Raw genomic sequence first — 25,016 nt, 5'->3', positions numbered from 1 at the left:
TTCACATTGGTTCTTCACTTTTCTTTTCTCTCTTCTATTCTTTCCAGAACATTAATTAAGACTGTTCTAAAATAACCCAAGCCAAGAACAGGGCTTGATTTTTTTTTTACATTTGAGGTGATATTCAAACAATTAAAATACACTTAAAGTGCAAGTCAATAAACACTAGAATTTGGAATCTTTTATTAGGCTCTTTCAATTATTGCTCATCTTTGATAGGTAGTTAAATTGGGAGCCATCTTTGCTGGACCTCAGTGGCACAACTTTTAGAGTTGCATCTCTGGCACTCATGAGAGACGTGTTCAATGGGCATTTTGCCCATTCCGTACTTTTGTGGATATCCTCTGGATGCTCCCGTTTCCTCCCATATCTCAAACATATATGGATGGCTAGTTTTACTGAATGTTGCTAACGTACAGGTAAGTAGTAGAATCTTGAGGGAGTGCAGGAAGAATTTGAATAAAGGGGATTAATGCAGAATCAGTGGAGAGTTACACAGCATGGAAATAAACTCTTCAGTCCAATTCTCCTCTGCCAGGTGAGAGGACCATCTGATGCCTGGTATTGGCCCACGCCCCTCTAAGCCTTTCCTATCCATCATTGGAGTGGAACTGAAGGGCCTGTTTTTGTACCATCCCTCTGTAACTCTATAGCTGACTTTTATAGTTATAAAGATAGTCATTGTAATTTGGGTTCCTCTTGACTGATTTAATCGGCAATGCTTCTTCACTGGAGACCTCCGTTTACTTCCTTCATCTTTTCCAATGGATAGTCCAAAATACAAGAGGGGGTTGGAATGCATCAACTTTCATTTCATTGAGACTATCAGTTGATTCAAAGAGCAGTAGGAAGAGGAGCAAAATGAAATGAAAAATAAGAAATAGAAACTTATAAATTTAATTAAGTGTTCATGGCCTTTCAACTCTGAAGTAAAATGACATGGCCTCCATTTTGTTTTCAGTCACTGGGTATAGATTTAATGTTTATGCATGTAAATGGTGAACTTAAGGTGAAAATATTTTACATGATGGAAAACATATCATTCAATGGATGAATAAAAATTTCAACTTGATAGACAGATGTTTAATAAAAGCAAAATAGAGATCAATAGTTCACAACAAAACAGAATACATGGATCTGCTCAAAATACTCATGAGAAATGTACTATGCTATTTGTGATGAATACGGTTCTCATTATGATGTAGTTACTATTCCCTGTCAGAACAAAAGTTACTGCACACAGACAACCTTCTACACTGCTGGGGGAAAACACGTGATGTAAATATGATCACTACACTTGACTTCATTTGCACAAATAAAATTAAAAGGCCTGGGTTTAGTTCAAATAAAATCAGGAAACTTTATTTGGAGTGGAAAAAAAACTCTTCCTTTGGATAGAGAGGTCCAATTACAAATCAGAAAATGAATTATGTGAGAAATGCAAAACTATATTTAAACAAAAAAACTACTTAAGTTTCCTTTTGGTAGAAATTATAATCAATGGCTCTAAACATAAATAATGATAATCTCCTGCATTCTGTACTTCATATCCTCATAATTTGGTATTCAACATACCAGCACACATAATTCATCATTCAAATAATTACACATACGACTATCTATAAATTGTATATTATTTTTAATAATCCTATAACCAATTAAATGCCTAGGGGTCACTAAAATATTGAGTTGAACTGGAGTAAAACACAAAAAGCTGCAGACACCACGATTGAAGTAAAAAAAACCCCACAATGCTGAAGAAACACAGCAGGTCAAACAGTGCACCTCTTACTCTTTGATGAAGGGCTCAAGCCCAATACGTTGATTATGTATCTTTAGGTGTACATTGTTTGACCTGCTGAGTTTCTCCAGCATTGTGTTTCCACTTGGACTGGTCTCATTTCTACAGAAGGAAAGGTGTGCTCCTCTCACTCGACTTGTTCATGAACAGTGTCCTCCAAATCGCTCAAGTCCATTGCCTCAGAGATAATGTTCTCTGGTTGATCTGATATTTAACAAGCCCACGGAGGCAGGAACTCCCATGTGAGGATAGGATATGAGGGAGATTGGTTGCTGAGTTTCAACATCTGCTCTACATAGCTCATTCTCTCGCACCCCCTCCTCTCTCAGCTTCATTATGTGGAGAATTGAAAATAACAATGAAAGGTGAGAGAAAGCTAGTGAACAGTGATTGCTTGTTCAGGGAATTATGTATAGTCAAAGAAACCACCTAATTAATTGTTGTGATCTGCATGGATGGGTAAACAGTGGCATCCCTTCATGTGCTTGAACTAAATGGAAGCTTAATTGGAATCTCATAAGGAATTCCTCATCATTGAATGTTTTGGAATTTTTTTTCTAACTTCAATACTCAGCTCCTCAATCCTTCTCCATTCCCACTGAATGCCAATCTGCTCTAAATTTGTTGAGCGCATTACTCTCAGTCATTGTGCTACAACGCTGATTTGTCACCAATGGCATTTAACTCTCATCCCAAATGGGCAAGGTTTGGAATAAGATTTATCCCTGCAGAGTTATGAGCTCCCATAGCTTATGCCAGGGTCAGATTTCTTTAAGATAGATACAATGCAAAGGAAATATGGATCTTTGGAAACTTATCTGTGTTATAGGGTCAGGGAGGTGGTCCTATAATGGAGAATATGAAGTATTACAAAATTATTTGCCCAAGAATCAGTTTCTTTCTTGCAGAAATTAGTGTACTCCCTGGTAGTGAACTCTGAACTTTGAAAGAGCAACCTATAGCGAGTTCCAAATCTGCTCCTCAACGACTTCTGAGATCAACAGTCTGTCCTCAATAGCAAGAAAACTGACAAATTAACCTCAATCTGTCCTGAACTGTACTAGAACAATTTAAACTCAAAGTTACACGAGGAAGGCCAGAAATAAACAAATCATGATGTTTTTAATGTCTTTGTCAACAGTTGCTTACGTGGTAGGTGTACAAAAGAGCCCGGTTTAAAAAGATTATTAGCTCAGGTTATTCTGGATAAAATTGAACTTTGCAAGGTTTGTGCCAAAAAGAGATCGGATGCTGATCAATCTAATTTCAATCGTCTCCTGAGAGAAGACAAAACATTAAATCTATCCCTGCGGGGATCCGCTTTAATAATTACATTTTCTTTCTTCTAATCATGGCTTTATACAAGTTTTAAAAAAAATTATTTCTGTCTTCTTTTCCTCAAGATTTTTGCATGGACACAGTGGACTGATTATTTTTCTTCCTTGATCTGTTTAAAAAGTAACCGTCAGTTCCTTGCTTCATTTTACAGCCTGCCACTAGCTTTACTGAATATGCAACTGAACTCCGAGATCTCCATATTCCTTTACCCTTCTTCGCACTAATTATCCAGGGTGTATGCGATTTTCTTTAAATCATGGTACAGCTTTCCCTTATCTATATTGAAATGTAATTACATTTATCTTCTGAATGTTTACATTGCTAATAATGCAATCATTACTAATTATCAGTGTCCCATTGTTTTAAATGAGCTATATGAATATTGAAGTACTAGGTAGCTACATGAGAATTAATATTTCTATTTGCAGTAAAACCCCTATAATCCAGCACCTATGGGGATTGATAGATGCCGGATAGGTGAATTTTCTGGTTCTTTGAGAGTGCACGTTGCATGATTGGTGAACTAATGACAAGGTGTGCCAATTTTAAATTTCCATTTTTTTTTTGCTTATTTATTTTGTGATTTTTTTTCCCCCCATTGCTTGAGGCTGTTGGATGCTTGAATTCTGGATAACAGGAGTTTTACTGTAATATGAGCATTTTCAACGGAAGATGCAAATTCCCCACTCCTTCCAAGTGAATCTGAAGAAAGGTCTTCCACCCACGATGTTAATGGTGTCTCTCTCCAGAAGCACTTAACTGAACTTCTGCGTGGGGGGGTTTCTGCAGTTCTTTTATTTCAGACTTCCAAACCTTGCAGCATTTTGCTTTAAACAGAAAGCAATGGCCACTGGATTAAAATACAACACCATGAATGTAATATATTTTCCTACGTCATTTTCTCCAAATGCTTGTACATCATGAAGAATCTCTGACAAATGGTGAAAAAAAAACCATTTTATGGTATTATGTAGGAAAGAAAAAAAAAGCCAGCACTACAAATAAACAATTCATCTGTCATTTGGTTTTATATTGTTAGGTCTGTTTTGTTCATGAATGAGTGAGACAAACACCAGACTGAGTCGAAATCAGGGTTCTTTGTTCTTTATTACCGGATTGTAACACTTACGACTAACCATGTTAGTCGGAGAATGCATTCTGCTGTTATCAGCAAAATGGTGATTTTTTATACCCTTGGATACATGCTTAGAACATCATCATATCATTACTTGTCCAATGACTAAAACTGTTGCTATCCTTTCCCTGCTAGCTTCCTGCCTCTCAATCCATCAATGTCTCTCTTATCTTGTAAGTACAAGGATGCATTTACATCTTGTTACAGCCCTGTACAGGGTAACTCCTTACACATTCCCATCTCATGATGTTTTACCTTACAATATTTAGCAAGGCAACTCCCAGCTTGAAGCTTATTTTAAGCTTCAAGTTTAGATCATCTTGTAATTTACATCCCATGAATGAAACTGTGGAATATAATTTCACTCATGATCTTTCACTGCTCCTCAAACAAATATCCACCCATTTGGGGCTGTCATTTTGACAGGTTTGTTAGTATGGTCATGAATTCAATCTGCTCTGCTCACATTGACATCATTAATGAATTTACCAAATAATGAGGGGAACTTTGGCACAATTGCAACAGGACTGCGAAGAGTAAACTTGCGATGCAATACTCCTCTGTATGAAAAGAAACTGGCCTCATGTTTGTCTATTCCCTGCAAGTGTAGATTCATATTGTCCCACCTGCCTTCCCCAGCAAGTACATCGAGTCCTTCTCCTGCATCTAAGGGTGTGCTATTGTTCCCACAATGCAAGACCAACTCGCCTGTCTCCTTGTAAAATATTCTCACTCTGATATTATTAATATCTGGTCTTATTGTGAATTGTATGCTTTTAAATCACCAAGTTATAGCTATTTGACATTTTGCAAAACTTATCTTGCTAAACCAGGAAAACAACTTTGGTGCACAACCTAGAATTTTCCCTTGGCTGTAAAATTAATGATAATCTCAGAGATAGCAATCTAAAAATACAACATAGATTGTTCATTCAGTTGAATTTCACAGCTGACACTGCCATCATTTCAATACCACGAGAGCCATTCTGATCCATGAAGTATTTGATCATCTGACTCTACATTTTAATCTCCAAGTTTCATTTATAAGAATATATTTTTCCAGTTCTTTTCAAAGAGTTAAGCAACAATGTAAAGAAATGGTTTTTATGTGGGCATTAAAACTAGACTGGAATTTAGTATAATTAAAATTAGGAATATATACATACAGCATGGAGGAGGTTGAATAATTTAAATTTAGACATACAGCACGATAACAGGTTCTTTTAGCCCTCGAGCCCAAGCCACCCAATTACACCTACTTGATCTACAACCTGGTATATTTTAAAGGGCGGCAGAAAACCAGAGCACCCAGAGGAAACCCACGTCGGCACGAAGAGAATGTACAAACTCCTTACAGACAGCGCCAGATCCAAACCCAAGTCACTGGAACTGTAATAGCCTTGCGCTAATCGCCACGCTATCTGACATGACATAATACGCATGATAAATATACAGAGATCATGTCATGAAGGTACTCCAATGGTCATCGTAAAAGTTTAGTGCTTAGATGGGCTCCCTTCCCAGTGTATCTTAGATATCTGTCAATGTCAACTTGCTAAAAGGTTGCAGTTATTATCTGGTGAATGAATGCAAGAATGTCATAATATGAGCCAACGATTAAAGAATAGATTGGGGCACCTGTAACTTCACTGATTTGCCTCAACATTTAAAACATTATCTGTATTCATAGATAGGTAAAATAGAATGATCTGGTGGCCGAGGGGATTCTTCAAGGATAAAGGCAACAATATTCATAAATGCTACCATCTGTATGTTCTCCATTAAATCATACAACTTTGGCATTGCAATGTGTTACCATGTATTTATTGATGCTGGTCAGGATGCCTGGAACTTGCCATTTGACAGCTCTGAGCGATTAATTGCTGTGGTTCCAGAATGCACCTCAGCACCAATTTCTCAAGGGCTAGAACAATAAATGTTGGCCTTGCCATCAACGTTAGCATTCTATGTTAAGTTGCAAAGCTATCGCAATGACATACTATTTCAATGGCATATTATGATGTGAAGACTTCAATGGGTGTCTCAAATTATAAATTTAAAAGAACTAAACTAGTTGCAACAATAAAGTAACAAGAGAACAAACAGTACATTTCTTCACTTGTACAGTATACAACCTTCCATCAGGCCCCAAAGCCACTTCCCTCTTATCTTTTCAAATCTTCTGTGGCCAGTATCACAAATGCTGATCACATCACTCAGATACATGAATAATGCATTATTTATTCTTCTAATAAAATTGTACTCAATTTTCCACATTGTAATATCAAGATTTAATAAGCTCCACAATGAAAGCATATTAAAATAAATCAAGTTAATGTTCAGTTTGTCCTATAATTATTGTATGTTGTGGAGGCTGAAAAGGCTTTAAATTATCTTTGCTAAATATCTTTATGAAAAATATAGGGTCTTTGTTTTCTTATATTGTGTTTCTTTAATTCTTACGTGTTAGATCCATTCACTAATTTGTCATTCATTTTGTCAGTTGTGTCATTCATATCTGATGCTCTGGGCTCATCTGTTCACTAGATTTGACTGTGATGGTACATGAAGCATGAAAGGGCACATTGAATCATCTTTCATACAAATTACATTTGCAACTGACTAACTTCCTTTGTTTATAATTAATCCACAATTTATCAGGAAACCTCCTACATCTGAGACATAGACATGAAATCCTTCCTAAATATTTCATATTTGCTTGTGAATGTTTGATCCATGGAATTTATGTCAAAATCTTCTCATTACTTCCATTCTCCCACTCTACAGGGAGGTAATTGACTGAAGTTATTTCACCTGTAATTCCAGAAACAAATACATTTTCACGTACCTCTAAAATCTACTTTTCTTCTCCAGCAGAAGCAGCAAGACGGTACAGTTGACACTTAACTAGAAATGTTAACCGTATAAAATTTGAGGAGATTTCGGAGAAAAAATATGAAAAGGGATTTTAGGATTTTAGGGATGTAATTCTGGAAAATAGAAGCAAGGCCATGAAATGAATGACGATACTTGGTTGCTGAAGGGTGGGAGGGGGTTGAAGACTTTAACTCCAGGACCAGCCTTGTCTTTTTACCATGATGACCTGGACACTACTGAACCATGATTGCTACTTCCAAAATGTTTTTCCATAGACACTTCCACGTTTTGTCCAACCTCAGTCCCCAAGATGAGGCCAAGAACAGCTCTTTTCCTTGCAAGGCACTTTACATACTGCTTTAAATACCCTCTCAAGGACATTTTATTCATTCCACCCCATCTAATCCCCTTCCACAATAAAAATCCCCCACTATTATAACAGTTTTTATACTCTTATGCAATTTGCCTACTTCATCTCCTTACACCGTCAAAGTGATTGCCCTTCTTATTTCTAAGCTCTATCCATTTCGCCTCTGAAATATTAATAGAAGATTCGTAAAGGTACCTTAATATTAGAGAAATAAATTAACTTTTTATTCTTTTGAAACTTTTCAATCCTCATTTAAGGAGGCCTTGTCCTTAATTTATTTCCATGTTTGCATCTAATGAAGCAAACATTCGCTTAAACCTTTGCACTCCATCTCCTTATTTTCAGGGACTACCAACAAGCACACATACTCTTTGTCCCTGTTTTCCAAGACTGTTTTACACCTAACCACCAGCTGTATCGTACTGGTGTTCGTACTGTAGTTTACCCAGCAAGCCAGTCCAGAGTATATATTATGAAAGGTTAAAAAAGGCAGGAGTCCAAAGGGTTAGAGGACAAGTAGCAAAACTAAATGTTGGTCTCTTGTAAATGGAAACAAGGGAATTGATAATAGGGAATGAAGAAGAAACAACTCTGTAGTGCAGAGAGTGGAGAGCACCAAGTTCCTTGGAGTCCATTTATCAATTGACCTGTTACAGACACACAACATCTTCTCACTTGTCAGGAAGGTGCAACACCAACTTCCTTCCTGAGAAGACTGAGGTGGGCACCATCCTGCCAACTTCCTCCAGGAGCTCCATGAGGGTATCCTGGCCAACCACATTACATTGTGGGACAGCATTGGATCGGAAGTTGATCCACAGGACCGTAAGAGTGCAAGAGAAGATCACTAGGGTCTCCCTCCCTCCTCCCAAGTGAGGTGATCTACAGAGATCATTGTCTGAAGGTGGCTTAAATACCCCTAGAACCCCACACACAGCATCTTCCAGCTACCCCATCAGGGAAGAGGTACAAGCTGAGAAACAGCTCTTTCCATGGGCAGTGAGACTGCTGAATGACTGATGAACTGCTCATGCAATCCTTCTGAGACTTTATTTATTTACCAATATTTATATATGTACTGCATCTAAATCATTTGCAAATATGTGTCCTATGTCTCTATATACATATAGCATGTTTTTACTCTGAGGACCGAAGAGCACACTTCCATCTAGTTGTACATATAATTGTTTGATGATAATAAACTTGAAGCGTCAGTTATCTAAACTTTTAAAAAATATATTAAGGTCCTAGCAAAATAGAGTCAAAAAGATACAGTCATTATCCTGGGAGAAGAAATATTGACAGACAACTTTCTGGATGTCTCTTTCATACTTCAAGACTAAAAGGCTGCAGAGATAGGGAATGCATTTGGTTATTACCTTTCCAAATTTTCTAAGTCCTGAATAGGTGCTAGCAGATTGAAAGGTCATAAATGTAATAGCACAATTCAAAGGAGAAAAGGACACTAGAACTCCAACCAGTTATCCCGAGATAGGCTAGAGTCTATTTTCCAAAAAAAATGCTGATGGAATACTTTTAAAATCATTATACAGTTAAACAGCAGCAATTTAATTCTATGATACTTGTTATATTTCATTTTTTGAAGATATAACTAACAGGGTAATACAAGTGAACCACTGCATTTAGATTGAGATGAACTACTACATACAAAAACATCACTTTGCAAGTCAAGAACTCAGTACATTATGGACAATTTATTAGTGATTGGTCCATTGACAAAATAAAACTTGGAATAAATGGATTGTTTAGAGATTGCCAAGTTGTAAATCAAGATGTGCTGAAGGATCACTGTTGTGCTATTTATGACATATATTAACAACTTGGATGAAGAGACCAAGCATTCTGTCTCCAATTTGCTGGCAATACAAAGAGAGCTTTGATTATTGACATGCCTATTTTACTGGCCACTGGCCATACACCCAAGAATTTCTCTCAATGGATATTAAATTGACTGATAACAATAGCTGTCCACAGAATGATCCATTGAACTACAGTATTAGATAAATATAGGGGCAGCAAGAGCTGCAATGTCAATGTTAAGTAATACTCCTCATGTAATGTTAACAATCTATCCACAACACTGACTGAATTGGATTTTCTTTGTGAATTCTTAGTCTGATGCCATTTAATTGAAGTAAAATAACACATTATCAGGGAGAATTTCACCTGTTTTACCTTTTTTCAGTTCATACATTATTCATTGAAATCTTTATTTACACTGTGATTGGGTTTTGCGGTCTCCCACTATCACCCAGTTAATTAGGCAGTTAAAAGTCAATCTTGTGATTTCCACTGGGCCACTTTTAACTGGGAGACAAACTGCTTTCCCATTGACCACAAGTCATCCCTTGAAAGACTACATTCAACAAGAGTCCAGCTATGCAACTTGGCCATTTTCCATTGGTTTAATTGGCACACTGGCATCGACTGATGCTGGGGATGTGAGCAGGGGTCAAGGCCGTCAATACCTGGTGTGATTTTTTAAAAAAAAATTATTTTCAATTTATTTACACAATTTGATGCTAGTGTGCCGATTGTTACCCTTTACCAGTGGACCCTTGACCAGTAATTGGCCATCAATTCCTGGGACAAGGTTCTAGTGAACTAAAAGGCCTATAGAACTCTACAGCTCAGAAAAAAGGCCATTCAGCCCTTTCTATTCTGTGCTGACAATTGTTCAGCTAGTCTAAATAACTTGCTTCCATTCCATAGCCCTCCATACCTCTATCCATCCAATTTAACTCAACTCCTGAAGACCTGCAGCATCCTAATAAATCTTCTCTGCACTCTTTCAATCTTATTGATATCCTTCCCATAGCTAGGCAACACAAGATTCCAAGTTTGGCCTCACCAAGGTCTTGTAGAACTTCAACATTCCAACTCTTGTACACAATACTTTGATTTATAAAGGCCAAGATGCCAAAAGCTTTCTTTACAACCCTTTCAATCTGAAATGTTACCTTCAGGGAACAATGTACCTGTATTTCCAGGTCTCTATGCTCCTCCACACTCCTCAGTGCCCCACCATTTACAGAGTACCTTGATTTGCTTTTCCAAAATACACTAGCTCATACTTGTCTGCATTAAACTCCAACATCCTATCTTTGTCTCATCAGCAAACCTGCTGATCAATTTACCAGCTTATCATTTAGATCATTGATATAGACAACAAGCAACAATGGTCCTACCACAGATCCCTGAGGAACACCACCCATCACAGGCCTCCTGTCTGAAAAGGAAACCTCCACTACCACTGTTTTCTCCTACAATGCCAATTTCATTTTACAACCCCTCTAACCTCTGCAAGTACCTAATTTGCTCCTTGTGGCCTATATAGGTTATACACCTCTCTCCTCACCATAATCATATCCCTAATATACCTTGAAAACTAAGGTTACATATAGCTTTTAATTTTCCCTTTAATCCTAGTAGGAATGTGTAAATCCTGCATCCTCAAAATCTCACCTGTGCGTGCCTTTCACTTGCCGGACGCATCCATCCATCCATCCATGACAGAAAACAGTTTATTCAAATCGACTCCTCAGAGATCCTCTCTCATTTCCACAAAATTGGCCTTTCTCTAATTTAGAACATTAACCTAAGGAGAGGACCAAAAGTAACTTCAAACTAACGACATTATGGTCACTGGACTCAAAATGCTCACAGACTTCTGCTGCCTGACCTGTCTTATTTCAGGTGAAAGCAATCAATAAATTTTGCAGTATAAATGATCAGTTACATATTCGATTGACAATCATCTTCCTTATTCAAAACAGTGAAGCAATGGAACATAAAAGGTACACTGGCCTGTGCAAACTGAAACAGTTTACAAAAAGCACTAGTCCAGTAGTTAATTTTTTTTAAAAACACACTAACAAAATTCATTTTCTGCTACTGTGTATTAATTGAATTAATTTGACAAAGCAAACAAATTGAAAATGAGGTAATTATCTTCCTGATAATAATGTAAATTCCTTCCTAATAGAGTGCAGGCAATTTATTCCTGCATTAAAATATCTACTTTTAGAGCAATGTTACATTGTGCAGTTTGCACTTCTGGTTTAATAAGGTGCTAATTATCAGTGACACTTAACAGATTTATTAGGGGATGGGTCTCAGCAGTTGAATCATTATTTGCTGCAGCTGAATCTTTGAAGCATGTTTTATGACCATAAGCTCAGCATTGATTAGTATAACAAACATGGTTTATTATGGTGCACGAAATGGCATTCTAAATAGATTTTCTTCTTTCTTGACATCATGCTGAAAATCTTCAAACTATACAGCAGCAGTAAATCATTCAAGTCATTTCATGAAAGAAAGGGTTATGAATCTGCCGAGATTCATAAAGCAGGTGCAAAGGATCTGCAGTGGCTTTTAAAAGAGGAAGGCAAAGGTTCAGAAAGGGTAAATAATAATGGGGGAAAAACAAACTACTCAGCAGGCCAGGCAGAGATAGAAAAATAAAGTTTACATTTTCAGGTTGCAGTTCTGATGCATGTAGAGAAAGGAAATTACCTGAAATTGTTGGATTTTGATAACCTTTTGCACAATTCATTATCTTCAATGAGCTTTCAACCACTCCTAGCACACCTTCACCTCCCCCTCTCTTTGAGCATTCTGAAGGGACTGTTTCCCATATGACTCTCAGATGCACCATTCTCTCCCTTTTCGTGGCACTTACCTATGCAAATGCAGTAGATAAATACCACCGCAACTCAAAAAGAAGCTCTTTCACCACTGAACTATTATTCCACCTAGTCTAATCGACCTGCATCAGGACCATAGCCCTCCGTACCCCTCCCATCCATTTACCTATCCAAATTTCTCTCAAATATTAAAATGGAACCCTCATCCATCACTTCCATTAATTCCACATTTTCACCATCTCTTGTGTCAAGATGCTTCCCCTCATGTTCCCCTTATACATCTCATCTTTCACCCTTCATCCTTGTCTCATCCAACCTCAATGGAAAATGCCTGCTTGAATTTACTCCGTCATAATTTTGTACACCACTATCAAATTTCCCTCCATACCCGAGGAAATGAAGTCCTACTTTGTTGAACCTTTCCATGCATCCCGTCTCCTGTACTCAATGAAGGCCTGTGAACCTTGACACCACTTTCAAGGAATTATGCATATGTATTTCCAGATTCCTCTGTTCTACCATGGCCTACATTTACCATGCAAGTTTTACCTGACACTCAACTGCATTAAATTCCACCTGTCATTTTACATCCCATTTTGCTGCCGGTACAGGTCCCGCTCCAAGATTTGAAAGGTTTTCTCGCTGTCCGCGAAACCCCTAATTTTAGTGTAATCTGTAAATTTGCTGATCCAAGTTGCTATTCATAGATGACCAACAAAAATGAACCAAGCACTTATCCCTGAGAGCACTACTCACAGACCTCTGGTCAGAGAGGCAATCAGCTACAACCACTTTCAGCCATCATCCACTGCCTTTCCTTCATCTGATCTAAAATCCAGGGGCTTAGATACTCCTTACAGGTGAAGCCTCCTTCAACATCAATATAATGTTAACAATGTTGTCTCCTTCACATTGGAGAAGCCAAATACAGATTCTGTGACTGCTTTAGATGAATGTAGGATTTGTATAAATGGGTAGTTAATGGTCGAATAGGCTGGCACATTTAGGAGAGCATTGCACACTTAGAGAAGCAGCGCCAGAAACCCGGGGTTCGAATCCAGCGCTGTCTGTAAGGAGTTTGTATGTTCTCCCCGTGTCTGCGTGGGTTTCCTCCGGGTGTTCCGGTTTCCTCCCTCCCTTCAAAGCATACTGGGTTGTATGTCAATTGGGTGTAATTGGCGGGCTCAAGAGTTGAAAGAGCGTATTACCGTGATGTATGTCTAAAAAATCTATGACGATTTCCGTAAACAGCTGATGGACTTTTCTCTATGTAACATAATCTTGGTGCTTTAAATTAATTTCTAGGATTTAAGGTACTGTTCAATGTTGTTTTTACTTCTTTTAGTATTTGAATTATTTAATGCTTAGTGTATATTACTCATGAACTAGTTACTCCTTGTGGCCTGTTATGCTTCAGGGGAGGAATGCCAGGTATGGAGAGCTAGCGACCAAGTCATCCATATTCTGATCATCAGGGTGCAGGTGGGCTGTTTGTTTAAGGCACTGGGCAGGATTCAGTATGGTCTTACCTTTTGAATGGGCAGCAAGATACTGAAGCAACAAACGATCGGCTTAATTAGCAGCATCGTTGGGCTCAGACCTGAACCGTTGTCTATTCTTTTATCTCCCACTGATGTAGCTCGGCCCACTGAGGTCCTCCAGCAGATTGTTTGTTGCTCCAGATATCTGTGTGCCTTCAGGATTGCACTGAATCCACTTTATTCGGTTATTTTTGAGCTTGGGCGGTAGAAATCTGGCAAATAAATCATCAACCAGCAACTTAAAAGCCTGGACTAACAATCCAAACATGTTCAAATGCCAACCTAGTAACTGTAGAATTTAAATTCACTATTAACTTAAATGTCATTGTGTTACAAGCCCAGAACCCAGCAGCAATAGATATTCACCAAAACAAATGGTCACTTAAACAAAAGGTGCTTTTAGTTATCTTTAAACATCAAAATAGAATCAAACTTTAACTTACCACTATTGACTTACTTAACCTAACTTAACCCCCTTCTAATTCTAAGCGCACATGCGTGTAATGTGTGTGTGTGTGTGTGTGTGTGTGTGTGTGTGTGTGTGTGTGTGTGTGTGTGTGTGTGTGTGTGTGTGTGTGTGTGTGTGAGTGTAAGTCATAAAAGTTCTTTGGTTCACAGTCAAATCTCACTTCTCATTCCTTCAAGTTCACTGGTTGTAGGCAATTCTTATACTGTGCACAGAATTTAACATTTTTGAAGTTCTTCAGGCTTTGGTGCTTGAAAGGTAAATGGTTACCGCTCAGGAAGGTTCTTGTCAGTTTGCAGAGGGAGATTTGTTGTTCCAGGACATCCACAACTGATTCTTTTTTTATTCAGACACTTCAGTGTCTTGATGATGAATCTTTCCCCCTTCAGGGTTCTCCAGTTGATAACCTCTTCCTTTCATGTCACCACAGAGTTCCTTTTTGTTTCTCTTATGCCACGTGAAATATTAGGCAGCCAATCTTCTCCTCTTGCATAAACCACAAGGGCTTTGACCAGGCTGTCTTCCAAAAGGGGCTTTCCACAAGCTTACCAGCTTGTCCTGTTCCAGTCACAGCTGCTTCTGCTAGCTAACACTATAGAAATGATCTCTGTCTGTCTGTCTGTCTCTCTCTCTCACACACACACACAAGGAAAAACCTGTTTGACTCTCTCCCTGCTTGCAAAACCACATGATCCTCTTAGAACACCTCCAGACAATCTGCGCCTCCATCGAGATCTTTCACCTGTTGCCTTTTTGTAAACAACAATCCATTAGTGAAATCTCTTGGGCACTCTCCAAAGCTCTTGCAAAAGCTGTGGAGCTGATACGTCTACCATGGGGCAGAGCTCCAGTTTTTTAAATAAGATCTGTTTTAAAGTGTTTGTATGTGACTTACTGTAACAAACCTTTCTCAATTTATCTCATAAAAACATATCTATATACTCTGTACAATTGTTAATAATGGTCATAAAACTGCTGGACGATCCCACTGTGTTCACTATTTTCTTTGCTGGAAGGAAAATTAGCTATTCAAACCCCAAGGAACCCCATGACAGGTACATAATTTTTATCTGAAGTTCTGAAACCTCCGAAAACCAAACATCTTTTCCATGGATGGAATCTGCACACCAAAGCTCTTATTTGGCACCAAACATGTCCCGATGTGACCCACCCCTTGTCCATTGCTGTGTCTTAGTTCTCCCATCAGACAGATGTGCCTCAGCTGCTCACAGACTTCAAAGGCTGTGAACATGTCAAAAAGATCTGCAGAGTCCCCTATGGGTAACAGAGAAGGAAGCGTCTGTCATTATCGATGGCACAGAAAGTAGAGTTATTGCAGAAACTTTATTATGGTGTGTCTGTGCGGTGACTTACTGAAGATTATAGTGTGGGAACTATTACCAAGTATGACTTAAAGAAGCAGAAAGATCAATTGTGAAGTTTTACAGTGACAGTGAATAAAAACCACCCCCCTTGTCCAGCATGGCTGCAAACCCCTCCCCCCATCACTGTCCAGCTCCACCACCAGCCCCCCGTCCAGTTCTACTGTAACACCCATCATCCAGCATTGCCTCAACCTCCCCCGTCCAGTGCCACCATAACACTCCCTGTTCAGCGCTGCCACCAGTGCCCCCCCATTCGGTGATCCTTTTAGTTGGAGTGTGTCTTTGTTTGGCGCAAATCTGAAATTGGCACAATTTCTTAAAGATTTTGTACTTCTCTGAGGTACTTCTCTAAAATAGCTGAGAAAATCATGACCAATTAGTGTTGAGCAATACATGCTATTCCGAAAAATTATTTTTTTCACTGAATTTGACACTTTTTAAACATATCCAAAATCAGAACTTGTTCAGGCTTCTGTGCTCTTTTATAGTTTAGATCCTGGCAGGTGTTTTCCTCCATGACCTAGTGGCAGCATCTTATAAAGCAGTTTTGGCTTCCAAATTTTTTTTTGACATACAGCATGGTAACCGGCCATTTTAGCCAATGGATCCGTGCCACCAAATTTACACCTAATTAGCCTACACCCCTGGAATGTTTTGAATTGTGGGAAGAAACTGGAGCTCCAGGGAAAATCCCATGTAGACACGGTCTTCACAGACAGCACGGGATTCTAACCCATGTCAATGGTTATACATTTGTATAACAAATACACAATGACAATGTATAACCCAATGTTATGTTAACTATGCATTATTTTGTTCATTTATATATCTTTTAAATATGCCGAGGATATTTGCTTTCTCTACCTATTCACACTAAGTTCCAGATACCCCATCAATTGTAGGTGGAATTGTCTTCAATTCCCCTTTAATAACTTTGGGGGGCATGGCTAGTGTAGCAGTTGGCACAATGATGTTACAGCACCAGCGTCTGGTGCTCTGCATGGGTTTCCTCCAGAAGCTTTAGTTTCCACCCACCCTTCAAAAATGTACTGAGGACCAAGGTCATTGGTCAATTGGGTGTAATTGGGCGGCACATGGGCTGAAAAGGCCTGTATGTATAAATATTAAATCAATCGTCTCTAATTATTTTGCAGAACAGTGAATTTAATGATCAATTTAATGATCATTTCTATGCTTGATCCAGATTCACTCAATTACATTATTGAGAGGTTTCAGTTTCACCCCTTAGTTCGTGGAAACCATGTTTCTGAGCAGGACCTTACAATGAATAAAATATAATGTCTTTAATTTCACTCTGGTGTCATTCACACAATTGTCAAACATCAGTCAAAAACCCTGTTAGGGATACGATTTTATCTATACTCTCATAAAACTGGGATTTCTGCTTACTACCTGGGCTGTCAGCTGGAGAAATAGTTGTAATAAATGGCAAAGCATCAATTTATCATGAGCGTTTAAGTATCTAAGCACCAATGGCAAACAGCCGATGTGTTTTTTCTTCCAGATGGATGTGTTACTCATGCCTCATCTTAATGTGGATGATTGATTTGGCAACCTGACATCTTAGAATGAGGCAGAATACAAATGTGTGAACTGCCACCAGAGTTGATTCTCCTCAGACGTGCAGAGTTGAAGCTGATCTCAGACATATAATCAGTTGAGGATGTGATCTTTTTATTTGGTGAAAGGATATACATTCTGTTGTCAGATAGTTCCAGCTACTGCCATCCTTCATTTTTTCATTTAATCCAAAAAAAAATCTTTCATTAAGAAACAGCCATGTTCTGGTTTCAGCATGTTGTTGGTTATGGATAAAGCATTCCAAAGCAGTAGATTTTAATCTCTCTTATCAGACATGATAGAGTATGTATTTTCTGACCAGCATGCACAATGCCATTTAAGGGTAGCAGTTTGATTCTTCAGACTATTACAATGGTTTCCTCACAAAAAGTCAATAAAAATCCAGTCGGTCAATAGCAATACCATTATAAGGCAACTTGGGCTGCAGTCCCCTGTCCTCAAGCACTGTCAAGGCCTCATAATAGGTGGATGTTGCAGAAAGTTCAATCCAAACTTAGGCCTCGTATTTTGAGAAGTAGATTTTGTTGATGTGTCTTTCAAATGTAATTTCAAACAAGAGGCTGTGTCTGTGTCAAAGTTAAACAAAAATGAACTTGACAGTCCACACAAATAGTGGGTCAACTCATTGTTGTTAACGTCTTTTTTCCAAATTGTGGTTACAATTGTCAATGGACTTTATTAACTTTGGGAGCCAAATTAAAGAAGTCCTTGCATTTATCTGAATCACATTTACTTCTGCTGTAATTTCTGAAGCAAAAGTCGAGGAACATGAAATCAGTCCAACAATTTCAGAAACAACATGCTCAAAATAATCAAGATAATTTTAACAAACTAATTTTTTGTAAACATTTAAAAAAAAAGAAAATGTCTTGAAATACAGCAAATAAGTCAATTGTAGGGGTGCTATGGCAGGATTGCAGCTTCCAGAAGGCACCGAACCAGCTATGGGACATCAGTGCATGTCGAGCGCATGATTCGAGCTTTTAAAAGGTCGCACAGGTTATGAAAAGTCAATCCATTTGATTCATTCTTAAAAAAGCCTTGCGTGGTTATTTCATCGTGTTTACTGTGATTCCACTGGCCATGCAACCACAATTTTGCACTCACAATTTCATTAAAGTTCAATGGGCTTTCATTTCTCCCACCAGCCAAGTACGGTGTTCAGCTGGAGAGCAGGATATCAAATGTAAACTATCACTCACTCACAATGTGACCGAGGAGGTTAACACCATGACACCTGGCCGCCAGGTTCGCTTTGCTTCCTGCATTTCAATGGGCAGGCACGGAAATGGGAGATGAGCTAAATATTGAATTCTGGGTAGACAGCAGTTCTCTATGGAACTGCCATTTTAATGCATGTGCCACATTGGTCATGACGCGAAAGGGGGAACAAAAGGATTTCAATGGAGATAATCAAAAACACTATAGCCATACATCATGTGACATTGTGCTACATCATTTGACCATACACATAATTGAGTGAAACATTAGGTAGATTTTATTAAGAGTTTGGGCTCCTCAAATCACTGCACAAAAGCAATCCAATAGCTGTGTTTGCAGAAAAGAACAAGAAAATTAGGCTTACCTGTAGAATGATGAGAAAAATAATTTGTAGCTCTTTACATAAATATTCCTGTATATCATTTCTTGAACAATGTAGAACATAAGCAGGAATATTAATAAGTTGGCATAAGTAATTATACCAGTAATGATCAAAGTTTTAAAAATAATGCATCAAACAAGTTTTGATAATACATTAATTAATTAATTAATGTCTTTGATGTAACCACAGATGGGAGATACTTAAAAGATTGGTGGCTGTTGAGGGATTCTGCCTTCTAGAGTGTAATAGAATATTGATGTTTATCTTGTAGGAAAAACATCTTATTCATCAAATGAGAAAATAACATGCCATATTTTGTCTTCTGTAATGCTCTCACAACCCTTTTAATTATATTTGGGTTGGGACTAAAGGGTATTTGTTAGCACTAACACATGAAAAGCAATGGAAAATTCACCAGACGATGGCAAATTCAAAATAATAGTTTTTATTAAACTATTAATGACATGACATCTTTTACTTAACTCTAAGCTTAACCCCACTATGTGCAAATGTAAGTGTGTGTGTGTGTGTGTGTGTGTGTGTGTGTGTGTGTGTATTTCAAAATGCCACTCTAAAAATGTCAATCTTTAAAATCTCAGTTCAGAAATTATTATAAACTGATTTTTAACATTATATATTCAGGCCTCTTATTCACTATTATGTTTTCCACACAAAGAATCTACCTTCTTCTTAAAGACAATAAATATGGCTATTTTCTTCCGTAATGAATTTACAGACCTACACAAGGATTAAACAAATGTGGTTATCTTCTTCCAGAATGAAGTCACAAACTAGACAAGGATTAAATGAAGTGGCCAAACACACAAATAGACCCTGTCAAATTCTGTCCTTTTTTCCAAAGAGATGGCAAACTGGTCTTCATTCATTAAAAAGCTACAGATTCTACTTCTGGGAGTAACACACAACAGCACCAATTCTGGTTACTGTAACTCAACCATGTCTTTTACAAGGTTTCAACCCCTGAATGTCACAGGGTTTTGACTTCTGTGAACTCCAAGCAGAACTGTTCCAAAATTGAGCTCAAAATATCTGAATTCAGTAATATATTTTTCCAATTCTTGGAAGCCACATGACCATCAGTTTTATTTCTCCCAAAATTCTGTTCCTTTTTCAAAACTATTCCATATCCATAACAGTCTCTGACCTCAACTCTGTTCAAGAGGCTTAAGTGGCTTTGAGTCAAAAAAGGTAGCTTCCTCAGCAGTTCTCAAATAATTAAGATCCACTTGAAATCCATTAGCTTAGTCTGTCCAAGACATGTCCACTCTGAGAATGAGCACTCCTCTCAGAAAACAATAAATGTGCTGTGACCTGTGTGTCCCTGTACCAACCCACAGCTAATTTACTAAGAATTCATGTATAATACTTTAATTCTATAATTTACTTTACTAAGACATTTTTATATATGAGAAATATAGTTCAAAGTTAAATTAAAGGTCAACACAAACCCATTACACTTCAGACTTGTTTGTCATAAGGCTCCTTAAAGTGCAGGAATCCAATTACTTCATAATTTTTTTCAATTTCATGTATTTTATGCAATGCTTTTTATTGGAAAAACTTGCAAGGGCACTTACTTATCTGTGTTTATGACAAGGTTTTAACCAGATAATTACATAAGAGAGAAGAAAATGTATTGTGAGTACATTTTCAATTTTGTGGATCAAGCAACGAGTTGATCCATGCTCCATGGTCTATTTCTGTTGATTATTGTTTTTAATGTAGTGCAAGTTGGCAGCAGTTAGAGGGGGTAATCAGCCAAGTATTTTGGACCAAATATTTAATCTGTCCTCCCAATGTGTATTCCTTTGGCTCAAGGCCATTTTTGCCTGATTATTTGCTTTGAGCCAGTTAACTCAAAGGAAGGTCGATGCTGCTAAATAAATGCAAATTGCAGTTTGTAACATCAGGTCAGTCTGTAAAATATTAATTTAAATAATCAATTGTCTGTAATGAAAAACTACTTTGCAATCTTTGAAATATTTTCAATTAATTTGTAAGATTGTCTAATAAGTGAATATGAAATTGATTTGTGTGCTATTGATGTTTAGTTACTGAGCAACTCAGGATTTCTCATGTAATGAATCACACCCTATAATTGTTGCCAACTTGCACTCCACTAACAATGATCGACAGAAATAGACCAAGTAGCACAAATCAACTCAGAATCAGAATCAGAATTTATTCTCACGAGCACGTCATGAAATTTGGTGTTTTGTGGCAGCGTCACAGTGTAAACATTCCCATTGTAACCATCTCACTACATTACTATATAAAAAAATAATAGTGCACAAAAAGCAAGGCAGTGTCATTGATTATTCAGGAATCTAATGGCAGCAGGGAAGAAGCAGTCTTTGTGCTGTTGAGAGCTCGTCTTTAGGATGCTGTGCCTTTTTCCCAATGGTAGCAGAGTGAAGAGGGCATGGCCTGGGTGGTGGGTGGTCTTAGAGGATAGAGTCTGTTTTTTTAAGACTCTGCCTTATGTAGATGTCCTCCATAGAGTGACGTCTGGTGCCTGTGAAGTCAAAGACTGAGTTAACAACCCTCTGGAGTTTATTCTTGTCCTGAGAGTTGGCGCCTCCACACCAGGCAGTGATGCAACCAGCCAGAATGCTCTCTCTCCATGGCGCACCTGTTGAAGTTTATGAGAGTCTTCGGTGACATACAGAAGCTCCTCAGCCACTTCACAAAGTATAGCTGCTGGCATCAACATGGAGGGTTCAGGACAGATCCTCAGAGATGTTGACATGCAGGAATTTGAAGTTTTTGACCTCTCCACTACTGAGCCCTCAATGAGGACTGGATTGTGTTCCCCTGACTTCTTTTTGATGTCCACAATCATCTCTTTGGTTTTGGGGATATTAAATGCAAGGATATTGTCATTGCACCATTCAATGAGCTGATCTATCTCCCTCCTATACACTTACTCATTGAATTTTGTCTTCGGCAAACTTGGAGATGGCATTGGAATTGTGCCTGGCCACATATTCATGGGTGTATAATGAGTAGAGGAGTGGGCTAAGCACGCATCCTTGGGATGCACCTGTCTTGATAACCAGTGAGGAGGAAACTGTGGGTCTTCCGATGAGAAAGTCAAGGATCCAGTTGTGGGGGGGGGGGGGGTATTGGGTACAGAGACCTAGAATTTGTAGTTTTTTGACCAGGACTGGGGTAATAATGATATTGAAGGCCGCTGTTGTTGATGAAGAACAGCTGGATGTATGAATTTCTGTTTTCGAGGTGATCCAGAGATGAGTGGAGAGCCAGGGATATTACATCTGCTGTGGAGCGATTGTGATGATGGGCAAATTGCAGTGAGACCAGATCCTTGTTTAGATATGTGTTAATTCTGGCCATGACCAACCTCTCAAACCATTTCATTAGGGAAGATGTTAGTGGAACTGGGCAGTAGCCATTGAGGCAGCTCACTCTACTCTTCGTGGATAACAGGATGATTGATGCCCTTTGAACCAGGTAGGAACCTTTGACTGTTCCAATGAGAGGCTGAAAATTTCTGTGAACACTGGCTAGTTGGTTAGTGCAGATTTTCAGTACCCTGACAGGTTCGCCAACAGGGCCTGACACCTTGCGAGGGTTCACCCTCTTGAATGATGTTTTGACGTTACCCTTGGAGACAAATATCATAGGGTCCTCAGCCTCTTCAGGTATTGTAATAGGCACTGTTTGTTTCTTCTCAAAGTTGCATAGAAGGCATTCAGCTCATTGGGTAATCAAGCATCCCTGCCATCTATAGTGTTTTCCCTCCCTTTGTAGGCTGTAATGGCCTGATATTAGCCTGGGGCGGAATCTACACTGTGAGCAGGATGATGGCGGTGAACTTGGCAGGCAGAATACTTGATACTTGATCGCCAGTTGTTCCAGGTTGGGGGACATGACCGTCACATCTATGCTTGATCCACAAAATTGAAAGTGTACTCACAATACCTATTCTTCATTCTTATGTAATTATCTGGTTAAAACATTTTCATGTGAAAATGTAGATCTTCTCCTGAGGAAAAAAAAGGATTCTGAATAGGCTATTCTGCCGTTCATTGCTCACATGGTTATGAATGTTTCAATCTTACAATATGTGGTGCACTGTTAGCCAGAATCAGACCTACACAAAGATAAAAACTGTACAACAGGCTTTAATCCACAAAGACTTCCTCAGAGCCAGGCTGGCTGTGGCTGCAGTAACTCTGAGTGAGGCCTCGGGAGGCCAGCGCAGGCTTATATCCCAGAGGGTGATTGACACCTGACCGGGTGGGGCTTGATCCATTCAGGCCGAATGATTGACATCTGGCCAGGTGTTGTCCTGCAGGTACAGAGGTTGCGCCCTTCAGTAGGTCGGCGGTACACTCCTGCAGGTACACAGGTTACCCCCTGCAGTAGGCTGGCGGTACACTCCTGCAGGTACAGAGGTTGCCCCCTGCAGTAGGCCGGTGGTACACTCCTGCAGGTACAGAGGTTTCCCCCTGCAGTAGGCCGGTGGTGTACCACCACACAATATTACAACTTACTAAAATGACAACTACTTGTTCATTATTATTTGAAATTTCTTTCATGTAATTAAAACATCCATTTGCTTAGATTGAGTAAATAAATATCTTTATGTGCCATTTCCTTCTTCAATTTGCTAGTAGGTTGAACTCTCACTAAATGCAAGAAACAATGATTCATCCTAACTATTGGATCGTCTGTGATTTTAACATTCAGCTGAAACAACAGACAAATTCCTGTGTAGGTTTTCTCTTATAAATTCAGGAATTACATTGGCAAGTTGTAAACTGACCACTCAACTTGCTTCTGCCCCTCTACCCTCTGATAACAGGCCCATGGAATAGAAAAGAGTCAAATGTGTAAGATGTGTGATTTCCCCCCACCCACCCCCCCCCGCCCTCCCCCCCCCCCCGCCTCCCCCCCACCCCCCACCATCTCCAACATATTTTGCATTTGCCATTTCACAGCAAATCAAATCTAAAAAAAATTGCAGGAGATCAAAAAATGTGAATCATGAGCTGACATGAAATTAAATGTTTCTCTGTCTTCCGATGCTGTCTGGCCTTTTGAGTATTTCTAGCATTTTCTGATTTGATGTCAGTTCACAAAGTCAACCGAGGTAGAAACTTCATTGATAGGTTAAATCAGATAAGGAATGGACAAAGTAGTCATAAACTCAGGGGCAGTGTTTCGATTAAACAAGTATTTAAATAGCACCTTCTGCAATTAAACATTTGAATCATCCACCTGCAAAATAGTTGGGATGAATGATCAAGTTTTTTTTATTATGGTGAAATTCAAGTTGACATCAAACTCCCAGCTGAGAGTAACACAAAATGAAAATTATTTATTCTTAATATAAGCAAAGATATTTCTGTACATGAGTTCAGTGAATGCATGATGGATTACATTGCTTGGTTGAAGTATTCACAAGCATGTACTATGTGATGGGTGATCGTCAGAGAATAAAAATTAGTTGTACTTGTATCATGGTGAACTGACTTACTTCTGAAGGTTATTCACTGTCTGGCATTTTTCACAAAGCAAACTTGCCCAGACAGAATCCTATCAGGTAATCATTTTTTTTCAGTAATTTAAATATGGTTGGATTGTGAAGTTAATCATTCTGATAATCTTCACCAATAAATTATTAAGGACAATAGGAAATGAGTTAATCCCACAGTTTAACATCATTTAAAAAAGCACCTCTTACAGAAAAGTAGCCTCTGAGTAGGCCCTTTTATAGTGAAGAAATAAGAGAGTTGTAAGGGCTGATATTCTCTGCCCTTACATCGCTAAGCTTACCTCCATAAAACTGCCAAAGGCGGATCCAGCTTGAGGACTCTGATCCATCCTGAGGGTACAGCCACAGGTGAAGCACAGTTGCTCCACCTCATCCATAATGGCAATGCCTCTGCAAGCAGCTGTAAAGGGGCGGGCTGATGATATTGCGACCCAGGAGCACGATTTTTAAACCCTATATGTAGGCATGGCAGAGAACGCATTGAAGGCGTGTTCATATCAGTGGTCCTAAAAATTGCCTGCACTTATCTCAGTCATTGTTCTTACCTGCTCTTCATTCACCATTTTCTGGTATAGGCAGCTTTCCCTCTTAGCGTGTATGTAGGACATCACATTGATGGGCGGTTCCCCGCCTCCCTCAGCTCCAGAGGATGCCACCCGGCACTGCCCTCCATGAAAGCAATG

Source organism: Narcine bancroftii, chromosome 13 (assembly GCF_036971445.1).
Source record: "Narcine bancroftii isolate sNarBan1 chromosome 13, sNarBan1.hap1, whole genome shotgun sequence".
NCBI classification, from domain to species: Eukaryota; Metazoa; Chordata; class Chondrichthyes; order Torpediniformes; family Narcinidae; genus Narcine; species Narcine bancroftii.
Note: the sequence above shows the minus strand (reverse complement) of the source record.